This window comes from Macaca mulatta, chromosome 10, assembly GCF_049350105.2.
Source record: "Macaca mulatta isolate MMU2019108-1 chromosome 10, T2T-MMU8v2.0, whole genome shotgun sequence".
Classification (NCBI taxonomy): Eukaryota; Metazoa; Chordata; class Mammalia; order Primates; family Cercopithecidae; genus Macaca; species Macaca mulatta.
The window spans coordinates 16,660,325-16,682,466 of NC_133415.1; the positions used below are offsets into that span (position 1 = coordinate 16,660,325).

Consider the following 22,142-nt stretch of genomic DNA (forward strand, 5'->3'; position numbering starts at 1 on the left):
GGTCCCTGTCACCATGTGTTGACAATTGCCTCTGGGGTGTCTGTGGTCCTATGTGGTCTCCCACTGACAGGCCATGCTCTCTGTTTCTTCCTCATCCTGACTCAGGCCCCTTTGGGCCAGTTACAATCTCTCATCCCTTCTGCTCTCCCCTCAATGGCTTTGCAACTCCTAGTGTCTTTTCTTCCCATTTCCCCACTGGGGTGCATGGGACACCACTCTATGAGGCCTCTCTCAGGCCCATCTACCAAGATTCCTTCCTCTGCCATTGTTAACTCTACCACTCTTGTGCCTTGCTGGGAACAACCTCTCTGCAAGGCTTGCAGACTCCCCAAGGGATCCTGGAGGGGAAGATACAGATATTTTATGCTCTGAGATCTACCCAAGCCATTTAGTGTTTCTGTGAATCCTCTCTCCTTTCCAGATTTAACTGGAAAGGGCAAGAGTGTGAATGTGGTGCTTTCCTCTGGAACTTACTTCAATAACCAACTCTCTTACTTCCCTCTTCCAAATGTATGGTAACCTATATCCTTTTCTTAGCCCATGTAATACATGTTATCTCTCCTCTTAGGCTTCTTTATCATTTATTTAATGCCTATGCCTTCTTTTGTTCAAAGATCAGCTCTCTTGATTATTCTCTCAAGGCTTTTAAGACTGCTGTCACTGTTATGCCTGTAAAACTGGCATTCTAAAACCCAGTTGAGTTTTGTTTTAGGCTGTATCATCATTTTCCACTGAGGGTAGGACAAAGACAAAGTTTTTACTGCTGGTTGACATGGTGCAGGGGGTGAAGGGCAGGATTGGGAAGTACAGGGGAAGAGCATTTTAGTTAATGTCACAGAGTTTAATTCTCCCATAGAACCTCCTACATCTTCCAGATAAGCCTTCTGTGGTGGGTCAAATACAAGTTTTAGTATTATTGCAGATTTTTCAAGTTAAGAATCATTCCCACCAAACATCCAGCTAGAGGCAGTAGTAGGTTGATGTAGTTACTTCTGGGGCAGGAGAGGGGGCTGGTTGTGCTGTGGTCTGGGAAGTAGATCACCATAGGAGATAGAGGAGCTGATGCCAGCACCAGAAAATGGGATTGGTGCCTCCAGCATCGAGTTGAAGAGAACAGACAACTGTTCGTAGCTCCGCAGCAGCCTAGGGCAACCACATTAGCTTCATCAGCCATTCCATGTCACCTATAGCACCAAGATATCATCCATTTGTTCAACAGTAAATTTCTCTCCCAATAATGGAACACAGGAATCCACTCCTCCAAGATTCAGGAGAGTAGTGGGCAAGATGCTATAGCTTTGAGGTGCAGTGCTGTGCTCTCAGGTAGGTGAAAAAAGACTTGCATGTTGGTTTCCCCTTTCCCAGCTGTGTGGCCTTGGGAAAGTTACTTAATCTTTCTAGGCCTCAGTCTTTTAAAAATCTGAAACATGTGAAGAATGACAGAATATCTAGTGTGTGTGTTTGTGTGTGTGTGTGAAAAGAATTAAGTGAACTGTGATATGTATAGTCCTTGGCAGAAGGCCTGGTACTTAATAAGCACTCAATGAAGGAAAACCATTATTCTTGCTGTGTTGTTTTTTAATTGTTATTGTTGTTGCCATTGTTATTCAGGAGAGCACTGTAGACTTTGCTTTGAGCATTCTTTTTCCAATGACGCATACTGTCCAATGTTAGATTAAGAATGGACAAAGGTCAGGTGACAATTCAGTTAAGTTGGCTCTAAGCTTTCTGTGGCAAGATCACAGTCTTTCAAAAGGACAGCCACGTTGGAGCTCTGCCATGTTTGGTGATGAAAGTATGGGAAAGGTGAGCTTTGCTGACATTTTCAAGGTCAAACTAGGACTGATGTAGACTGGCCATGTTGGAGTCATAATTGCAGGTAGGTTTTTTTCTTTCCTATCACTTTGAGATTATATTCTAAATACCATAAAATGATGACCATGATTATAGCACTTAAGAGGAAAACAGTACCTTAACAATATAATTTGACATAAAAATGTTTTCCCAGATAGGCAATTTACAATGTAGCATGAGGGAAATTTATGAAATAAAAATTTATGTCTTGTTTTTAGAGAACTTGGAACCATCCATGTAATAACCCCAGGGCTCCATAGGTTACATATTAAGAATTTCTTTTGCTGGTTTCTCTGAGCACCAACATTCTGTGCCATCATCTGTCCCATAGGGTATCCAGCCCAGTGCTATAGACATACATAGTAGATGTATAATAAATGTATAATAGGTGTATAGTATATGCCCACTAAACTGAATTGAAAAGTCTTCAGGACTCAAAATTATCCAATTGTAATGGGTAATGAGAAGCAATGAAACAGATGCATCCAGGGTTTCCCTCTCCAATTAGATTACATGGTAACTGTCTTGGACATGCCAGACTGAAGGTTTATTACTGAATTACCAGTCTGTGCTGAGCTCTGCCAGAGGTAAGATGCGAGAGCTCAGGAAATAAAGCCAAAGATGGGAAACTGGGAAGATGGCCAGTTGGTGCATCAAGGTAGAGGGGTGAGGCTGGAGCCAGGGCCTTAGAGAAAGCGCGAGAAAGGCAGGGGCAAGTGGGGCAGCACTGAGGGACATAGAGCTGATCGGGCTGGATCTGAGAAATGTATTACTTGCCCTCCGAATGAGGGCAACTGGGAGAAACAGTTGTGATGGGGAGGAAAGTAGAGTCCCTTCTTCTTATTTCTCGATGAGCAGAGCATTTTGACAATCTAGTGATAATAAAATACCTCCATGGGGGAGATGCTGGCTTCCCCAACTAGAAAGACATTCTCTACTGACCAAGAGCAGCTACTCAGGATATCCCTGGGCTGAGTTTTGTGCAAAGGCTCATAAGAAGGGCTGGGGCTGGCCCACAGTTGGCTGCTGACGTTGGTTGAATGGAGGCAGAGGGTGCAGCTGTATGATCTGCTGTCCTGTGCACTTAGGGCCCAGGAACTGGCAGGCAAGGTCAGAAGAACATGTGTTGCTAAGAAAATCCACCCAGCATGCACTTTTTATTACACCCAAATATAGGTCATGTTGGGAGGATGCTTGGGGAAGCAAAAGGTCATTGTGCGGCTGAAATCCATAGGCAGGAGCTGTCAGCCTTGGGTGCCTCCTCACCCTGTCTGGCAGCAGCCCCTACAAAGCAAGACATGAGTCCTTCCCATTAGCCTCTCCTTGTCCCACCAGTCTCATTACCCTCTGCTCATCCCCTGGATTCTGAATCAAGTTCAGGCTCCCTGCACAGCAGGGTTGCCAGCTGGTTTGACTTTATTCTGTGATTCACTGTCTAGCAGAGGGAGTTTCTCTGATAAGCCTGTTGAGGCTGGAAACTTAACCCTCCAAAATCTCCTTTATAAAAAGCAAACGCACGAGGGAGTTCCCCCTGGTCTTGCCTGGCAGATGCAAAATGTTCCCAGCAGCCAGATCAGATGTCCTTGTGTGCAACAGTGCCATAAGTGACCCCAGCTCCTCAAACACAGCTCCAGGGCTGTGGGTATTAGGAGACAGTCTACAAATTCAACCTCAAAGAGTTTCCACTGGTGTTGGCTAACATGGGCCCATCTCTGTGGCTGCTTAGGAGCCAGATGGGGCTATTTGGAAAGGTCTGGCCAGCTGTGTGATATCAGCCAACTTACCTGCCCTCTCTGACCCTGGATTTGTCATCTGTGAAATGGAGACTCTACGGCACACGTTCAGTAGTGCTGGGATTCCAAATGGGATGCAGGTTAAGCATTCGAAGGCATCCTTGCTCATGGCAGTACCTAGTGCATGCTTTGCTATCGTTTTCCTTTATTTTTAAATTGTCACCCACCTGCCTGTCTCCTGTCATGAACTCCTTAGCTATGTTTAATGGAGAGAGAGAGTTGGCCAAGATCCCCAGCCCCTGAAAAGTTCCTTAAGATCCATGATCACCCCAATAGGAAAGAGAATAGTTGAGGCAGTGGCTGCCCTTGATTTCTCACTGGGTGTTTGTTGGCCTCAGGTTTCTGTGAGATTTCCTACTGGGGTGAGCTGGACTGGGCCAGTAGTGAATGTTGAGACTGCAAGAGCTACTTTTGTCTGGGCTACAGGGGAAGGCAACTATTCTGGGGGCTTGACTTTGCCCCTTTCCTCTGGACTCCTAAGTCTTTCTAGTTTTTCCTTCAAGGATGGGAGTTTGTGGGATGGTGATGGTGGTGATTCTACTTTTTGGCACCTTCAGCTGCTTTGGGAGAGCACTTCCAAGATGCAAAATAATCCCCAAAGCAGGAATTCCAAGGAGCACCTTCCAGCAAGAAAAGAGCTCCAACCTCTTTTGAGTTTCCTCTTAGGAGCTCCACTCCCCGGTCCCTGAGGCCAATCCTGTCACCTCCATGTCTCCTATGAGTAATGCCCTGCACAGGTCTCCAGGCATATGCCCCCCACCCTGGCTGCACTTTGGAACCACTTAGGGAGCCTTAAGAAGACACTACATGAGACTCACCCGAGACCATCCAGTTGGAGTCTCTGGGAGTGGGCTAGGAGAACCGTGTTTTAAAAATCTTTGCCTGGGTGCGGTGGCTCACACCTGTAATCCCAGCACTTTGTGAGGCCAAGGTGGGTGGATCACGAGGTCAAGAGTTTGAGACCAGCTTGACCAACATGGTGAAATCCCATCTCTATTAAAAATGTAAAATTTAGCTGGGTGTGATGGTGCATGCTTGTAGTCCCAGCTTCTCAGGAGGCTGAGGTAGGAGAATTGCTTGAATCCGGGAGGCGGAGGTTGCAGTGAGCCGAGATTGTGCCGCTGCACTCCAGCCTGGGTGACAGAGCAAGACTCCGTCTCGGGGCAGGGTGGTGTGTGGGGGGTGTGGTGGGGAAATCTTTCCAGATGATTCCAATCTGCAGCCATGGTCAAGCACTTCAGGGCTGGAGGATGTAAAGACTTTCTCTGAGTCAGTTCTGCCTGACTACAACTCATTCCCGCTTGGGTCTGAAGGAGGTCTGGCTTTGCCTGCCTGTCTGGCACATGCTTTGCACCTGGCCTGTCTGAATTGCACGTGTTTTCAGGAGACCCCTCAGGGGCCTGGAGGTGGTTGAGTCCCTGGGTATAGACAAAGAGGCACTAACGCTAGCCTTCACTGATTACAGTTTCAAGCATCTTCGCATCATTTGCACGCTTGCCTATTGTCAAAGGGTTCTAGATAAAATGGCCACATCCCTCAATATTTCCACTTCCACTGCTTGATTCTTGTTTCATTTGTTTTCCTCCTGGGCACTTACTGCCGCCTGAACATTCTGTCTTCTCCCCCTGTCTCTGAAATAAACATTAAAACATGTTTTTATTGTCTTCCTTCATTAGACTGTAAGCTCCATGAGGTCAAAAATTTTATTTTTTGTTCATGCTGTATCTTGAGGATCTAGATACATCACACAGTAGATCCTTCATAAATATCAGAAAATCCCACAATTTTTTGAGCGAACAAATGAAGATTTGCTCTTCATAGTCTGGCCTGGTTGCCGTAAAGGAAAGATATAGGAAGTTGATAGCCAAATATGGTTCGAAACATTAACATAATTAAAAGGCTAGATGAGCATCTTATAATCTCTGAACACCCCAATCATGAAGGTGGTGGGGGGTCTTCATGCCCCAGCCCTTTTCTCAGTGCATCCAGAGACAAGCACGAGGGTCTTTTTAAATTTTAAAGTTGACGATTATAGGCAAATAGATCCTGTAAGGGAAGAACCCTCATGGTTCCTTTCCTCTGTGTAAAGCTAGCAGAGTCATTTGCCCAAGGTCACGTGGTTAGTTAGCTGTAAAACTAGGATTCAAAGTGTGTGCCCAGGATGAGGCTCAGCTCATAACCTGCACTGCACCAAGTACCATAAAGCTTGGTCACCCACCTGGGTATTACCAAAAGGCTCTCTCTCTACATGTTTTTTTTTGCTCCCCTAAATTTCTCTTTTTGTCTCTCTCCTGAAATCCGTACCTCAATGCACAAGATGTTGGGAATTTCAACCAATGGCAGACCTCTTATAGGGGCAGTGTGACTTGCAGGATTAGGCCCCCTATAAAAACTGAAGCACCAGGGAGCGGGGGAAGCATGAATTTCCTTTAGGTAGCTCACATGTTAGAAAGAAGAGTAGAAGAGTCTATCTACCTTTACCATCTCTCTCTCTCTCTCTCATCTCTATATAATCTATTTATCTTTTTTTTTTTTTGAGACGGAGTCTCACTCTGTCGCCCAGGCTGGAGTGCAGTGGCCAGATCTCAGCTCACTGCAAGCTCCGCCTCCCGGGTTCACGCCATTCTCCTGCCTCAGCCTCCCGAGTGGCTGGGACTACAGGCGCCCACCACCTCGCCCTGCTAGTTTTTTTTTGTAATTTGTAGTAGAGAGGGGGTTTCACCATGTTAGCCAGGATGGTCTCGATCTCCTGACCTCGTGATCCGCCCGTCTCGGCCTCCCAAAGTGCTGGGATTACAGGCTTGAGCCACCACGCCCGGCATCTATTTATCTTTCTATCCATCTCTATCATCTACACACACACACACACACACACACACACACACACACACACACTTATATTTTAATGCACCTTCAGATAAAACACTTTCTTCTTCCCTAGGAAAGACAAACAAGGGGAGGAGAGAGGTCAGGAAGTTTTTTCTACTTGAAGGAAACATCGGGCATGGGAAAGAAGCACCTTATGTACCCCCAACCACATGCACTATTTCTAAAACCCAAAATGCCTCTGAAAGTCAAATGCAAGCCTGAGAGGTGAAACATTTGATTAAGGACCCACAGCTAGCAAGGGATTTTCACCAGGGATGTCTTGCCGAAAGTCTGCATTTTCTCTGACTGCCAAGCTGCCTCTCGGATGATCTATTTGATGCATACATACTAAGATGTCAGTCAAGGTCTGGGTTAAGAAAGAAGGTGATCTTCATGGATGGGCTTCCACTGGATGGATCTCAGCCTTCTTAAGCTTCTTGGTCAAGATCTGCATAGAAATGCAGAAACCACTTTGATGGGGGTTGGTGGGCGTGGCTAGTAAAACTGTGGAATCCCTATTAACCTCAATAGGGAAGCCAGCAGGTTCAAGAAGAGACCCAGAGTCATCATATGAGACATGGGGTTTCTTTTCTTTTCTTTTCTTTTTCTTTTTTTTTTTTTTTTTTTGAGATGGAGTCTCACTCTGTTACCCAGGCTGGAGTGCAGGGGCGCATCTTGGCTCATTGCAAGCTCACCTCCTGGGTTCACACCATTCTCCTGCCTCAGCCTCCCGAGTAGCTGAGATTACAGGCATGTGCCACCATGCCTGGCTATTTTTTTTTTCTTTTTTGTATTTTTAGCAGAGACGGGGTTTCACCATATTGGTCAGGCTGGCCTCGAACTCCTGACCTAGTGATCCGCTTGCCTTGACCTCCCAAAGTGCTGGGATTACAGACATGAGCCACCCTGCCTGGCCGAGACTTGGGGTTTCATCAGGGGATTACACACAAGGGATAGTCCAACGGCAGCAGGCTGGACAGGACAGGCTGGACAGGAGAATCGCCTTACATATAGAAACGGTCCAGTGGAGGTGGGCTGGACAAGATAACTGCATTGCCCGGTGGTGGTGGGCTGGGCAGGAAAACTGCAGCCACTTGCAAACAGCATGCAGTTGATATAGCATTTTCACTTAATATCCTCCCTTTAACGACCTCCACCTGGCAACCTTCATTTAACCCAAAACTCAGGATGTCAATTCCCTGTACGGCCTGTGATCCAAAGGACAGGCTGGGAGCCAGATGCTCCTCATAGACCAGGAATGAATCTCTGGGTTGGCTATGCCTGGATTCCCTAGCTTGGAACATACATTCAGGTGTGTCCTGCCGTACAGGGTCATCCTAAGGGTGTGCTTGTTATTACCCTCAGGCATGTTCAGCAAACAGGGTGTTACTAGCAAAAATTATCTCCAGTGCAGGACACTGTTTTTTGTACCTATTTGTGGAAATCAATCAAGCCCCTCCTATTTCTTCTTCAGTAGGGGAGATGGATTTGGTTCAGTAAATAAAAGCTCGGGGTTGGTGGCTTGTCCAACCCTTTGGTGATATTGATCAATGATACCTACCATTTATTCAACACTATACAACGGGCACTGTGTCAAGAACTTTGATTTCATTGACTAATGTATTTCTTCTAATAACCCTGTGTGGTAGGGTCAATTGTTATTTTTATTTTAGAGCTAAAGAAACAGAGGTTACCAGCTGGTACATGGCAGAGCCAGGAGCCCCATCTAGTTCTGTGGACTCTGAACCAGTGTTCTCATGACTTTTGTGAGATTTCTGAGTGGAAGGCAGACACTTCCTGTTCTTGAAAATGTAGTTTCCCTGACCTGGATGTCCATGAGGGTTTTTCTTGTGGCCCAAGGCTGTGCACATTGATTGAAGCAGTCCTCAAGTCTCCTTGCCCATCTGCTGAAGTGGGGTAACATCCCAAGATGAATGGAGAAAAAGAGACTAAGCCCCTCTGCCCTCCATCCTCATCAGACAAGGGGAGTACCCTCACTCTGGCTGGGACCCTGCCCCAGCAAACTGCCAGGATAGAGTCCTTTTATTTCCACATAGACACCTGTCTCTTCCGCTGTCAGAATTTTCCTAAGGAGGTGTCATCATTTGAGCAATTTCGATATTTCCCTGAGAAGCAGGAGAATCCACTTCGGGTGGCTCCATTTTTCCAGGCATTACTGGGACCCAGCGCCTCTGCCTGTAAGGAGCTGTTTTATCTGAGATCAGCTCACATCCAGAACCTGCTGACAGTATTGAAGTTCAAACTTATTCAGCGCCAGGGCATGTTATTTTTTTCCCAGTCTTCCCCAGGCCTCTAATATGAATTACTTCTTGGGGAAGAAAGACCATTCACACACCTGCCTTTTAAATGCCAATGTGTTTGCTTATCAGATTGTCTGCCTGGAAGGAGGTATGTCAGCACCTTGGCATAAGCCTTCATGGAGAAAAATGGACTGTATGACTACTGGACATCTAAACATTTTTAAATAAATAGGCAAAAAGTCATGGCATTAATTAATAAGCCCAGAAACTTCCACAGAGCTTCATGGGCTCTTTTACCTAGACCAGAGACCTAGTCTGGTGAAATACATGTGCTGATAATTGTGGAGGACAACTGTGGCTTTTGCCAGCCTGATAAACACCATTCTTTGTTTTGGCCATCCAGAAGAAGCATCCAGATTTTGCTGTGGGACACGTTCTCTTGCCCATTCGATACAGTCTTGGTATATAAGCAGGGTGCCCCGCCGACAGCCAGGCGGCAGGTATGAGACTCAAGCTTGGCCATTCAAATACTTTCTCCCTGTAATTTAAATTTTACTACAAGGAAAACATGGTGGCATCTATTCATTCCAACAACAATTGCCCAAATAGACTGTTCACTTGTTCCTGCCTCCCAGATCCCCAGTTGTATTGGTTCCCATTCTTTTTAAGAGCTGTTTCCCCAGCTTTCCATTTGATTCCTTGAACTATCCCATACCACGCCAATAAATTCATTTTTGCTGAACTCAGAATTGCTGTCTGTTGCTCACAAGCACAGCCTCCAATGACTGTAATGATTCTCACAGGGGACACATTTCTTTTTGTGCTGTCTGTGCGTTGTACAGTGGGCCAAATTCCTGAATGTGCCCTTGTCTGTCTTGCCTCACTCCCTGGCCTGAAGGCACTGGACTAGTACAGAGAAGGCCATTGGGTGGACCAGGTGTAGCCCTTCCTAGAACCCCCCTGGACCCCCAGAGGTGGCCTGGCAGGTTCAGCCAAGTAGATACAGTTCTAATCAGCTAAGCCAATCTGACCAGCTCCCTGTAAATTTGGAAGAGAGACTATGGAAAAGAGTGACCATTTGGTAACAAGAGGAAACTGCAATGGATGAACTGGGGGGAGCAACCTTCTGACACTGGTCTTCTCTCTGCCCCTATAGTATCCCACAGCCACTCCCGAAAGTAGAGACTCACCCTCTGCCTGACTCCTGCTGCTCATTCAGAGCTCGCCTTAAATGTCACTCCCCAGGGTAGTCTTCCCTGACTGCCCAATCTAAAGTAGCCACTCCTTATCACCTCACTCAGTGTTCGTCCTTTGCACTATCTCACGTTTTCTTGTTAATTTTCAGTCCCCCTGCAGCTAGAACATAAGCTCCATGAAGGCAGTTCCTTGTCTGTTTTCTTCATGCTCCCTGAATCTAGAACAGTGCTCATCTCGTAACAGGCACTAAGTATATATCAAGTGACTATATCTTCTCTTTTATTCAATATATTATTGTGGTTGAACTGTGTCAGTCCTGATGCCTGGTAGCCGTGAATGTGCCTTATTTGAAAATAGGGCCTTTACAGATGTAATCAGATTAAGATGGTGCCATACTGGAGTATTAGGCCTAATTTAGTGACTGGTGTCCTTATAAGAAGAAGGAAATTTGTACACACACAGAAGGAGAACACCATGTGAAGCTGCAGGCAGATTGGAGTGACACGCCTACAAGCTGAGGGACCCCAAAGACTGCTAGCAACCACCAGAAGCTGGGAGAGGCATGGAACAGATGACCACAAGAGCCTCCAGAAGGAACCAACCATGCCGACGCCTTGATTTTGGACTTCCAGCCTCTCATATTGTGAGCAAGTAATTTTTTGTTGTTTTAAGCTACCCAGTTGTGGTACACAGTTATGGTAGCCTGATATGGTTTGGCTCTGTCCCCATGCAAATCTCATCTTGAATTGTAGCTCCCATAATTTCCACATGTTATGGGAGGGACCCGGTGGGAGGTAATTGAATCAAGGAGGAGGGTCTTTCCCATGCTGTTCTCATGATAGCGAATACATCTCATGAGATCTGATAGTTTTATAAAGGGGAGTTTCCCTGTACATGCTGTCTTTGCCTGCCACCATGTAAGATGTGACTTTGCTCCTCCTTCACCTTCCGCTATGATTGTGAGCCCTCCTCAGCCATGTAGAACCGTGATTCCATTAAACCTCTTTCCTTTATAAATTACCCAGTCTCGGGTATGTTTTTATTAGCAGCATGAGAACAGACTAATACACAGCTCTAGCACTTAATGTATGTCCTAAATGAATTCCTTTCCTAGCATCACAAAGAATGTGCAAGCTATTCCTCTCTTCTCTAAGTTGAGAACAATTCCTTATAATCCAAAGCTTGGTAAAGTATCATTTCATTTATTCATTCAAACATTTGTTGAGGGGTCTACTACAGGACAAGCATTGGAGATATAAGAATAAATAAGACATTTTTGATGAAATTACTCTCAACCAATTAGCAACATTCTCCTCTGCGCTCATATAGTACTTTGCAGGGATCCTTAGCGTAACCCTTATTACACTGCATTTTAGTTAGAGGTTTCCAGCTTCTTGATCTCAAGGGCCTTATGTTCTTTAATGCTTGGTGCTCCATGCCTGGTACAAAGAAAATATTCAATAAATCCAATGAATAAATGAATGAATGAATGGTGGATTAAATATTATATTCATAATAAAAATAGGGAAATACTAATGTGCCGCTGAAGATATTGTTGGAAATCCTTTACCTTTCCTTGTCATGTGTGTGTTGTAGGGTGAGGGAAGTTATACAGTTTGGTGGGATGAATAGGAAATGCAAGTCAGGAGATCTGGTTTTAATTCTAGCGCTACTATTGGAGATGACCAGTCCTGTATGACCTCAACATGGAGGACCAGAGTAAATAAGTAAAACTGGGGGAGAGGGAGGGATGGGATGAAAGGAGAGACAAAAGGAGGGAAAGAGAGAGAGAGGGAGGAAGAGAAAAAGATGGAGAGAGAGAGAGACAGAGAGAGATTGCAGCTCTCACAGCTTAATATAATAACTTCCCAGGAGTCAGAGATAAATAAACATAAAATGGGTTGCTTTGGGAGGTGCTAAGTTCTTCATTTCTTCGCTGCTGGAGGTGTTCAAGGAGAGGGTGGATGGATGAGTGATGTTTGTCAGGAATCCTGTAGACTCAGGACATTCATGGAGAGGGTGCTGATGGGATTAGATGGTCTTTCACCTCACACAGGTGGTGTGATTCTATGCGTGTGACTTTGGCCAAGCCACCCTGTCTCTGGAAACCAGCTTCCTAGTCACCTGAAGGAGCTGCCTCTTCAAGTTCCTGAGAGTCAGAGTTCTCTGAGTCTAGCTGAACTGAATATGTCTGCAGTCTAGCGAGCTGGGCAATGGGGATGGCCAGCACTGGGCTTTCTGGAGAAGAAAGGTCATTGGTGCTTCTACAGGGCAATGTGAGGCATTGGAGGAAAATCTTGATGTCTTCAGAAAACATAAATTAAATTTCTCTGCTATCTCTAAACAAATAGCTGTGCAAGGTCTTTTGCCCCTGAAGTAAGCATTTCTGGGAGGCAGGAGGATTCAGTGGCATAGGCTAGAAGTGGATGTCTTATCCTAAACCCAAGAACAGGTCTAGTCTTCGAACAGAGTCCAGTGACCAGGCCATGGTGTGGTCTGAGGTATGCAGTTATCAGGTCTTTTGTAATTATCTGTTTGTAGTACACACGAGTTGCTTTCTCATTCATGTAGCTTATTTTGTAATATTTGCTTTTTCTAATTAATTTTCAGTAAAAATTAAGTTTGAAGTAATACTAAGAAAGTTGCAAGGAACACATTCGGTTGCAAGTAAAGCAAAATAGTGGATAAAAGGGTGTCAGAAAAAAATCACCCCAAACCAGATACACAAATACATTCAAAAGTCCCCTGTCTTATGAAAGGGGGTGGGGTTGAGAAGTAGGAATATAAAAAGAGGAAAAGAGGTTGTCTTTTGCTTCTATAGAGATCCATTAAAATTTATTTTTAATGAGATTAAAGGTAAGTAACTAAGCTAAGTTATGGGCTGCCCAGGGTTTGATTGCCTCCTAACTCTGTATTTATTAGCATCTGCATGCTCTTTACAGGTTTGCAAAGTCCTATTATAGCTGATATTTATTTAGATCTTCATAACAACCTTGCACATTAACGTCTTATTATCTTCAGTTTGCAAATTAGGAAAACAGAGTTAAGTGAAGGCTTAAGTTCAAGATTGCATGATCGGCCCAGGTCTTTCAGCTCCAAGCTCAGCATTGCCCGCCTCTCCTCACCCAATGTCCTATTCCATTCCAATCCTGCCGTACTCAGCTAACTCTCACTTGGCTTCAGATACTTTTGTCCAAAGGAAAGATGGTAGCTGATAGGGCTGGGTGCTTCCATAGTTTTGCAACCAGATGTTCAAACTGCAGATTTACCACTTACTTGTTTGTGACTCTGGGAAATTCATTTTCCTTTTTGACTTTTTGTTTCAATGGAGACAAGAATTCTCATTTTACAAATGTCATAGTGTCAGTTCATTCATTCATTTCAATTATTCACTCAGGAGATGTTTCCTGAACACTGAGTCTTTGTCATTTGCTGGTCCTGGGTATGCTGAGCTCAAGACTACGTTCAACTTCAAAGACATAATGAAAGTGAAAACACTTTGTAAACTGCAAGTTTCTAACTAAATGTAAACTGCAGTATTATTTCCACTTCTGGAAAATTTGCATCTTATATGGTGATAACTGGAAGAAAAACAAGCCTGGCATAAAAGGCTGAATTCCTAATGATGAAATTTTAGGCATTCTGGAGTGTATGTGCGTGTACTTATGGTAGGGAGTGGTTAATAGTGAATGGGGGGAGGACACCGGAAGGAGGAAGAGTATTTCTCTATTATTATTATTTTATTGTGGGCCTGTAACAAGAAGTAGGGCTTTTACTTAGGAAACATTTTACTTAGGAAAAATCCCCCCATGGAAGGACAATAATGCCAGGCTTTCTCTAGAAATGGGAATAGAGAAGTGGAGTTCAACTTTCTTTGTGGAGCCCTAAAGATAAGCTCATACCATTGTTTGCTACTCAATCATTAGGAAAAGCAGGGTTTCTAGTCTCTGATAAACTTCCCTTGCTTATAAATACTATCTTTGCTGACTCTGTCTGAACTTCAAAGCTGATAATGAATATATTTTAACTTCCCACAAAAGGAAAGAGCTTGCCCCTTTATTAAAAACATCCATTCTGCCTGGAAGCCACCACATCACTGATTCTACTTCCTAGGGCCGGAGGGCTTGATGAAAACCTGGGCTGGATTTTCAGTGACTTCACTCTGAGAACGACCTTTTTGGAAGTCCTGGCGAAAAGGTCCTTTTTGTTTTTGGCCATTCACTTTCCAAAGAAGAATGAAAGACGACATATCTATCTAAACTTATACCTATGTCTATATCTATGTGTCTATAAATGTATATTGATAGGAATCTGGTGTCTGAGTTTGTCTTCCAAACGCCAATAGATTCATTCCCATGTGTTAGATATTATCTGTTTCTGGCTGTATAGTAGGTCCTTGGATCTTCAATGTATTATATTTAGCCTCATTCTGGGCCCTCTTACTTCTGCACGCAGGGGCTGAGTGCTTGGAACTGATACCAAATCTTTTAAGCCCTGTCTCCATCTTGGGTCCTGTCTGGGTCTCACTGCTGTGTCTGCAACTTGCCATTCCCTTTACTAGGTTTGTGCTGTGGAGGATGCTCCATCCTGGTGATTCCATCAACCTGACATGCGGTCTCCACCATCACCTCCTCGTTGAGTTCCTCTTAATCATGGCTGCCATGATACTGGGCACTGTGCTTCGTGCTCAGAAAGCATCATCTCCAGGTTGGGCGTGGTGGCTCGCACCTGTAATCCGAGCACTTTGGGAGGCCAAAGTGGGCAGATCACTTGAGGTCAGGAGTTCCAGACCAGTCTGACCAACATGGCAAAACCCATATCTACTAAAAATACAAAAATTAGCTGGGTGTGGTGGTGGGCGCCTGTAATGCCAGCTACTCCAGAGGCTGAGGCATGACAATCGCTTGAACACAGGAGGCAGAGGTTGCAGTGAGCTGAGCTTTCACCACTGCACTCCAGTCTGAATGACAAAGCAAGGTTTTGTCTCAAAAAACAAAACAAAAAACAAAAAAGAAAGCGTCATCTCCAATCTTCATAACAACTCCAAAATGTGCACATATTATACCTGCTTTATGGATGAGGAAACTGCGACTCAGTGGCTCACTTGAGGCAACAGAACTGGCAAGTACAAGAGTTGGAATTTAAACTGCCACCCAGTTCCAGCCTCTGAGACCCTTTGACTCTGCCTTTGATTTTCTGAGCTTCTTTGGTATTTTTATGCAAGCCGTGATGAATGAAGGCCAGTGAAAGAACACCTCAATAAATGGCAGGTGTTATTATGAGGCTGGTACATGCTGGGTTACTTGAATACCTATAACCCAGCTCTGGTGTCTGTGAGTCCCTAGAGGCAGAAAGAAATATCCTGTCATCGCAAAACAATTCATTCATTTATTTAACATGTATTTGTAAAATGCTCTCATATGCTAGCACTATTTTAGGCACCAGGAATATAGCTGTGAAAAACAGACAGATATCTGCTCTCCAAGAGCATCAATTTACCAATCAATACTTTGCAGGTAGAGATAAATACTGTGGAGAAAAACACAATCGGTCAGAGGATAGAGTGAACCCCCAAGAAACTGGGCAGATGAATTCCCAGTTTATATAGAATGGCCAGGGGAGGTCACAGTAATAAGGTAATGTTTGGACAAAAACCTGAAAGAAATGAAGTTGCAAATCATGTGGATATCCAGGAGAAAAGAATTCCAGGCACAGGGGCATCAAGTGCAAATGTCCTGAGGCAGAATCCTTGCCTAATCTACTTGATACTCAGCAAGAAGTCCAGCACAGCTGAAGCAGAGGGAGTGAGGGGGAGAGAGGTTGTGGAAGGGAGCTAGGGATCAGATTGGGCCTCGACAGGCATTATGATAAGGTTCTCTCTCTTTGAGTGAGAAAGGGAGCCATTGGGGGGTTGTGGGAAGAGATGCAACATGATCTGACTTATGCTTTAAAAGGATAATTCTGGGTGATATTTGTAGAAAACTCTGAAAGCTGGGAAGATAGAAGCAGGGTGAGCATTTAGAAAGCTCCTGTGATAATCCAGGAGAGAAAGATGGTGGCTTAGACCAGGGCCATTGCAGTGAAGCTGGTGAGCAGTGATTAAATTCCAGATATATTTTGAAGGTTAAATTGACAAGGCATACTGATGGGGTCTGAGAGAAAGAGACCCATCAGGTATGAGTCCAGTGTTTGCCATTTCCTGAGAATGTATGTTTCCTCTATTAGAATGTAAACTCACAGGGGCTGAGTTCTTCATCTGTTTTATTCAATCCCAAGTGCCTAGAACAATGCGTAATACATAGAAGAACATATATATTTAATGAATGTGAGAGAAACTGACTTGACAGTGGGACTCAAGAGTTTATCTGTCCTTTTTTTTGGAAAAAAAAAAAATAGAACCTTGTAAGGTAAGGAGATTAGATTTTGTTTGAGTGCTACAGGTAACCACTGATAAGTTTAAACAGCTTAAAAATTGAGATATAATTCATATAACATAAACTTTACTATTTAAAAATGTACTGTTCATCAGTTTTAGCATTTCACAATTTGTGCAATCATCACCACAAATTCCAGAACATTTTCATCATCCCCCACCAAAAAACTCCATGTTTGCTAAAAGTTACTCCCCATTCTCCCTTCCCCTCAACCTCTGGCAGCCACTAATTCACTTTTGTTCTCCGTGGATTTGCCCATCATGGTGATATGTCATTTTAAAATATATTCCCCCAGTCTGTAGTTTGTCTTTTCATTCTCCTAAGAGTGTCTTTTGAAAATAAATATTATTAATTTTGATAAACTTTAATTGATCAATTTTTAAAATGGATCATGCTTTCGGTGTCGTAGCTAAGAAACCTTTCCTTAACCCAAGGTCACAAAGATGTTTTGTCTATATTTTCTTCTAGAATTTATGTATTTCACATTTAGGTTTGTGATTCATTCTGATTTCATCTTTTCATATGGTATGAGGTATGAATCAAAGTTCTCCTTTTGCATATGGATGATCAGTTGTTCCAGAACCATTTGTTGATCTGAGTTGTTTTTGAAGAATAACTAGAATGTCATCAGCTGGACAAATGAGGGCAGTAGCAGCAGCAGGGACACAATCATGGTGGTGGGAAGGAGCAGAGATTATGATCAAGGCACCGTATAAGTTTTGTGGGCAGCTGGCGAGTTACATGTGAAATGGGAATGGTGGGATTTAAGACTTCTGAGGGATACAAAGTCCAGACCATGGAGAACCTAGTACACCCTGGAACTTTTCTGAAGTGTTAGACTTGGAAATGTTCTTGGAGATTACCAATTTACTTTCCTTCCCATTTAAGCCACGGTCTTAAAGGGAAGGTGACACATGTTCTATTTGTGTACAGGACTAAGCCCTACCGAGAGGGTGCTGATTAATAGATCAATGCCATCTTGGAGAGAGGACTCTAATGGCATGGTGCCCTGTCTGACCCAATATTTTAATCAGTGCCTGGGATGAGGTTAAGGGAGGCACTTTCATCAAACGTGTGAAAGACCTGGATCTGGGAGTGAAGAAAATGTGTTGAATGAGAGAGTCAGGATCCCAGAAGATGTCAGCAGCTTAGAAATTTCATCAAATTTAACAAGAAGGCATTTTAAAATGCTAATTGTTAAGTTTTATACTTGGATTTACAAAGCAGCTGAATAAACAAAGGATTGGAGAGTCAAAGCTGAGCAACCCATCACAGTGAAAACATCCCAGAGGGAGGAGCATCTAAATGGATGAAAGCCCACACGAGGAAAACTAGGATTATATTGCTCACCACTGGGAGAAGGCCAGGATCCTGATTGCTATTGAGTTTATGTATTAGTTCGTTCTCCCCCGCTAATAAAAGCATACCTGAGACTGGGTAATTTATAAAGGAAAGAGGTTTAATTGACTCAGAGTTCCGCAGGGCTGGGGAGGCCTCAGAAAACTTACAATCATGGTGGAAGAGGGAGAAAACACATCCTTCTTCACATAGTGGTAGCAAGGAGAAATCCTGAGCAAAAGCGGGGGCAGGGGTGGGAAAGCCCCTTATAAAGCTATCAGATCTTGTGAGAACTCACTATCACGAGAACAGCAGCGTGTAAGTAACCGCCCCCATGATTCAATTGCCTCCACTGGGTCCCTCTTACAACACATGAGGATTATGGAAACTACAATTCGAGATGAGATTTGTGTGGGGACACAGCCAAACCATATCGGCTTAGATCAGACAACACCTGAAAAGCATTCTATTTTAGGGACCACAGTTTAAGATACATGGCTGCCAAATATAGACTCTGGAGCTAGACTGTCTAGGTTCAAGTCCTAGTTCTGTTTCCTAGTGACTGTAACCTTGGGCAAGTTCCTTAATTTCTCTGTACATCAGTTGCCTCATCTATAAAATAGGAATAACAACAATGTCATGGTTTCTTGTGAAGTGGCAATGAATTGATGTATAAAGTGCTTAATATGAGCTATGTAGAAATTAGCTAAAATTATTATTTGGTTACCGTTTACCGAAAACTCAATTGTGCTGGACTCTATAATAAATGTTCTTTATCTATTAGGTCCATCAATCATCACAATAATCTTACAAAGTGGAGATTTTATCCATATTCTATAGATGAGGATGTTGAAGTTCAAAGGCATAAGCATGTAGCCCATTCACAGACAGCCTTGAAATTATACTCCCAGAACTCAACTCCAGGTTTGCCTGTCTATCAAACTGATACTTCCTACTACTACACTGCATTGTCCCTTGAAGTTGATTACAAGGAGAATGATCAGAATATTGAAGGATTCAGAGCCATATCGTAAGGAGAAGTTGATGTGAAGAAGGTGGCTAAACATGGAGAGTAGATGCCATGTGTAGGATGAATCAGACTTGTTTGGGGTTTAAAAAGTCATTATCTACTGAAGATAAATTCCAGATCAATTTAACAATCACATTCTCTAGAGATGGAATGGGTAGCTTCATACGTTAATGAGTTCCCCATTGCTGGAAGTATTCAAGAAAAGGCAAGTAGAATTCAAGCACAGGATAGATGGTTGGAGTTAATGTCTTTTGAAACTCTTAGAATGCTGTGATTGTCCATCTCTGTCTTGGAACCCTAGTATCTTTGTTTTGAAAGTAATTTTAACGATATTTATATCTTCCCAATTCTAAAGGGCATTGTGAGGGTTAAGAAAAAAGTACTCATTAAGCACACCAAGATCTGAAGAAGAAGTGCACTATTTTAAGATAAACTGTTATTATAACACTGTATGTAATTGCCAAGTAGATAATGGAACCAAGAATCTGCTACACTCATGTACATAGCAATCTGTGATAATTTCTTAGGCCAAAGTGTTTATTGCAAGTGCCCAAGTATTGCAGTTGATAATTGCTATTAGATTCTATGCCTTAATGCATAGCAAATTCTCATAAATTGTTTGGAAGTTTCAGAAACAGAACAAAAACAAAAGCAATCTTGCTATGCATTTGGAACCTCCCTCAAGAATTTCCCAACATATAAACACTGAAATTCCTAGTGATGAAGCAGAAATTTAATTATGAGATCTGGAAAAGGGACCAAGTTGTGGCCTCATGGGGATTGGTGATGCTCCTATTGGAAGTTCTGGTTTGGGAGAATGGACTGTGGTTCTTGTCCATTTCTAGTTTGCTTCTGTAGCCAGTGACGTATTGGCATATTTTTGTCCAGTTGGGCCAATGAGGCTTAATTGCTTGCTAATTTTGTACTGAATTGAATTAATTTCAAGACCAAATTAATTAAAACAGATGAAGCTCCCTTCATCTATTATTCATGAACTTGTTAGAATAGGAGGAAGCACATTAGTTGCATTAAGGATATTACATTGTTTTAATGAACTTCTTTTTGGTGCACATTAATGGGAATTTTGAGGAGCCCACTATAATTTCTTTAATTTGTGGCTGTGAAGTGCTCTGGTTTGTTTTGGTAAATACCAGATGCATGTGGAAATGGGTACTTTGAAAGCCTTGTGAACTTTAGAAGGTAAGAGGTAGGTGTGTATGGAGGGCAGGCAGCAGAACTAAATACCAAAGGAAAGCATCTCTGCTGCAAATGAAACTTTTTAGCTGGTCAGTTTCTATGTGCTGTTGGCAAATTACTAAACAGTGTACGGAGGCTGGCAAGATAGTGGCAGAGGCAGGGAGCAAGGAATGGATTATGTTAGTGAGAAGGAGAAGGTCTGGTTTATTAAATTCACCATTTTAATGTTTGCTGGAAGTGTGATTCTTGGTTAAGTCTAACATGTAGTAAATGCTGAACTTGATTAAGGTAGTTCTGATGACTGATGTGGCCCATTCTTGCTACCAAAATCTTACCTCTAGGTGGTTTGTTCCACACTGTTAAGACACCTATTTAGAAATTCACCCAGAGGTGGCCTTTTAAAAGTCAGATTTTAATACAACAAAATAAAAGGGCATATTGGGAATTACTGAATGCCTATTCCTGTAATGAGGAGGCTATGGTGTGGGTTATGTAGTTAATATTAGTAGGCTTCTATACCACAGACTGTAAATGTTCTGTCAGACGCTCCTTGTTATTCCTCACCAAGGATGTAGCAAAGACCCAAGGAATTCGTCTCTGTCCTGGGAGACAGCCACACAGCCTAGTTGCAAAGTCTGAAATGAGGGTCATGATCCATTCTAGCAAACTGTGGAGGTACCAGTCAACCTTGGGCTGGTCTTGCAAAAATATTCTTTGGAGTGCTGGGTACCTGTCAGGCACTGGGCCAGGTACAAAGTTGAGCATGACAAGGTTCCTGTCCTTGGGAAGACTGTAATCTCATCACAGGATTTTCCTAAAGCTGGGTGAAAGGGGAGGAGGTAGGGAGCGTGGCTCAGCACTGTGTCATGGGATGGATGCCACTCTACATCCTCTTTCCTGCTAGAACCATAGGTGGTTGACATCTGGACAGATTCTGCAGATGAGCCCTGACTTCAAATATTCTGTTCCTTTGTCAGGCTTAATTAGTAAATTACGATTTAGAAAATATGCACAAAGTAAAAGCAATGGGAGTCAACGTTTTCTGAACATCTACTATGTGCCAAACACTATCTTATTTCTTTCTCATGAATACGGTGTGAAGAGCCAGATCAGTTTTTCTATCAGCCTGTGTTGCAGATAAGCAAACTGAGGTCCCTTGAGAAGTCACTTGTTACCCACATGCCTTTTCCACATTGATGTAGAATTCTGAAGTTCAAAGCAGCAGAAGGGAATGAATGATGTCAAGGTGAAATGGTGCAGGCTGGTGGAAAGGAAGGAGGGAAAATGAAGAGGAGTGTAGCTGTGTGTCTTTGGTGGAGGTGGAAATGCTGCTCCAGATTTTGAAGCAAGGGGGCTATTTCTGTCCTACTCCTGGGGAGTTGAGAGCCTTCAGGAAAGGATGTGCCTAATTGGTAGTGGCGTGGGCAGTGAGGAAGAAGGAGAATGGGGAAGATGAGACTCTGTGGAATGATTCTGAAGGCTCGTCTCCAACCCCCATTAGCTAGACAGATTCAGTTGCTAAGCAAGTACCTGAGAGGTGGGGAACCTGGCTAGAAGAGGGGGAATGTGGCCAGGAGAGGGGCAGAGACAAGGGCGAGAAGAGTCAGACCACAAGGAAGGTGGAATCCTGAATAAGCATGGAGTCAGGATTCCAAGGTGACATAAGTGCATGATTGTCATTTACTCTGAACTTTAGGAGGATTTTACCAGTATTTAGAGAAAAGGTTTCCATAGGGCTCTCTGCTTATTAAGAAAAATGATTCTTTGCTACAGCTATCTTGATACATTCTCATAGTAACCACAATGGCTAGCACTTTGGAGCACTTGCTATTTGCCAGGCACACAATCATGTAGTTCTCCTAAGGTCTTACTGAATGAATATTATTATGACTATTATTAATATGGTTGCTATTATTATCCCTCTTTCACAGATATTGAAACTGAAGCTCAGTAATAACACAGAGAGTAAGCAACCCTGGACCCTTGATGTGACCACTGAGAGTTACTGTTTTTCTCCTGGGACCTGACCTATCCATTTTTCTCACTCTGATTGGCCTATGAATCTGTCATTCATGCCGAACAACAGATTACAGTGATTGGAAAACCCCAAACAAGAGTGCCATTTATTTATTCATTCAGTAAATACTGATTAAACTTCTCATGTGCACCA

General features: G+C 43.4%; 1 long non-coding RNA gene across 1 annotated transcript in view; it reads left to right on the forward strand.

Moving 5' to 3' along the window:
- LOC107000639 (uncharacterized) overlaps window positions 1-10,993 on the forward strand; it is a 28,658-nt gene extending 17,665 nt beyond the window's left edge. Inside the window, exon 5 of the long non-coding RNA XR_003719886.2 lies at window positions 10,436-10,993. This is a non-coding gene — a long non-coding RNA (uncharacterized LOC107000639). The remainder of the gene's footprint in view (window positions 1-10,435) is intronic.
- The last annotated feature ends 11,149 nt before the right edge of the window (window positions 10,994-22,142 follow it).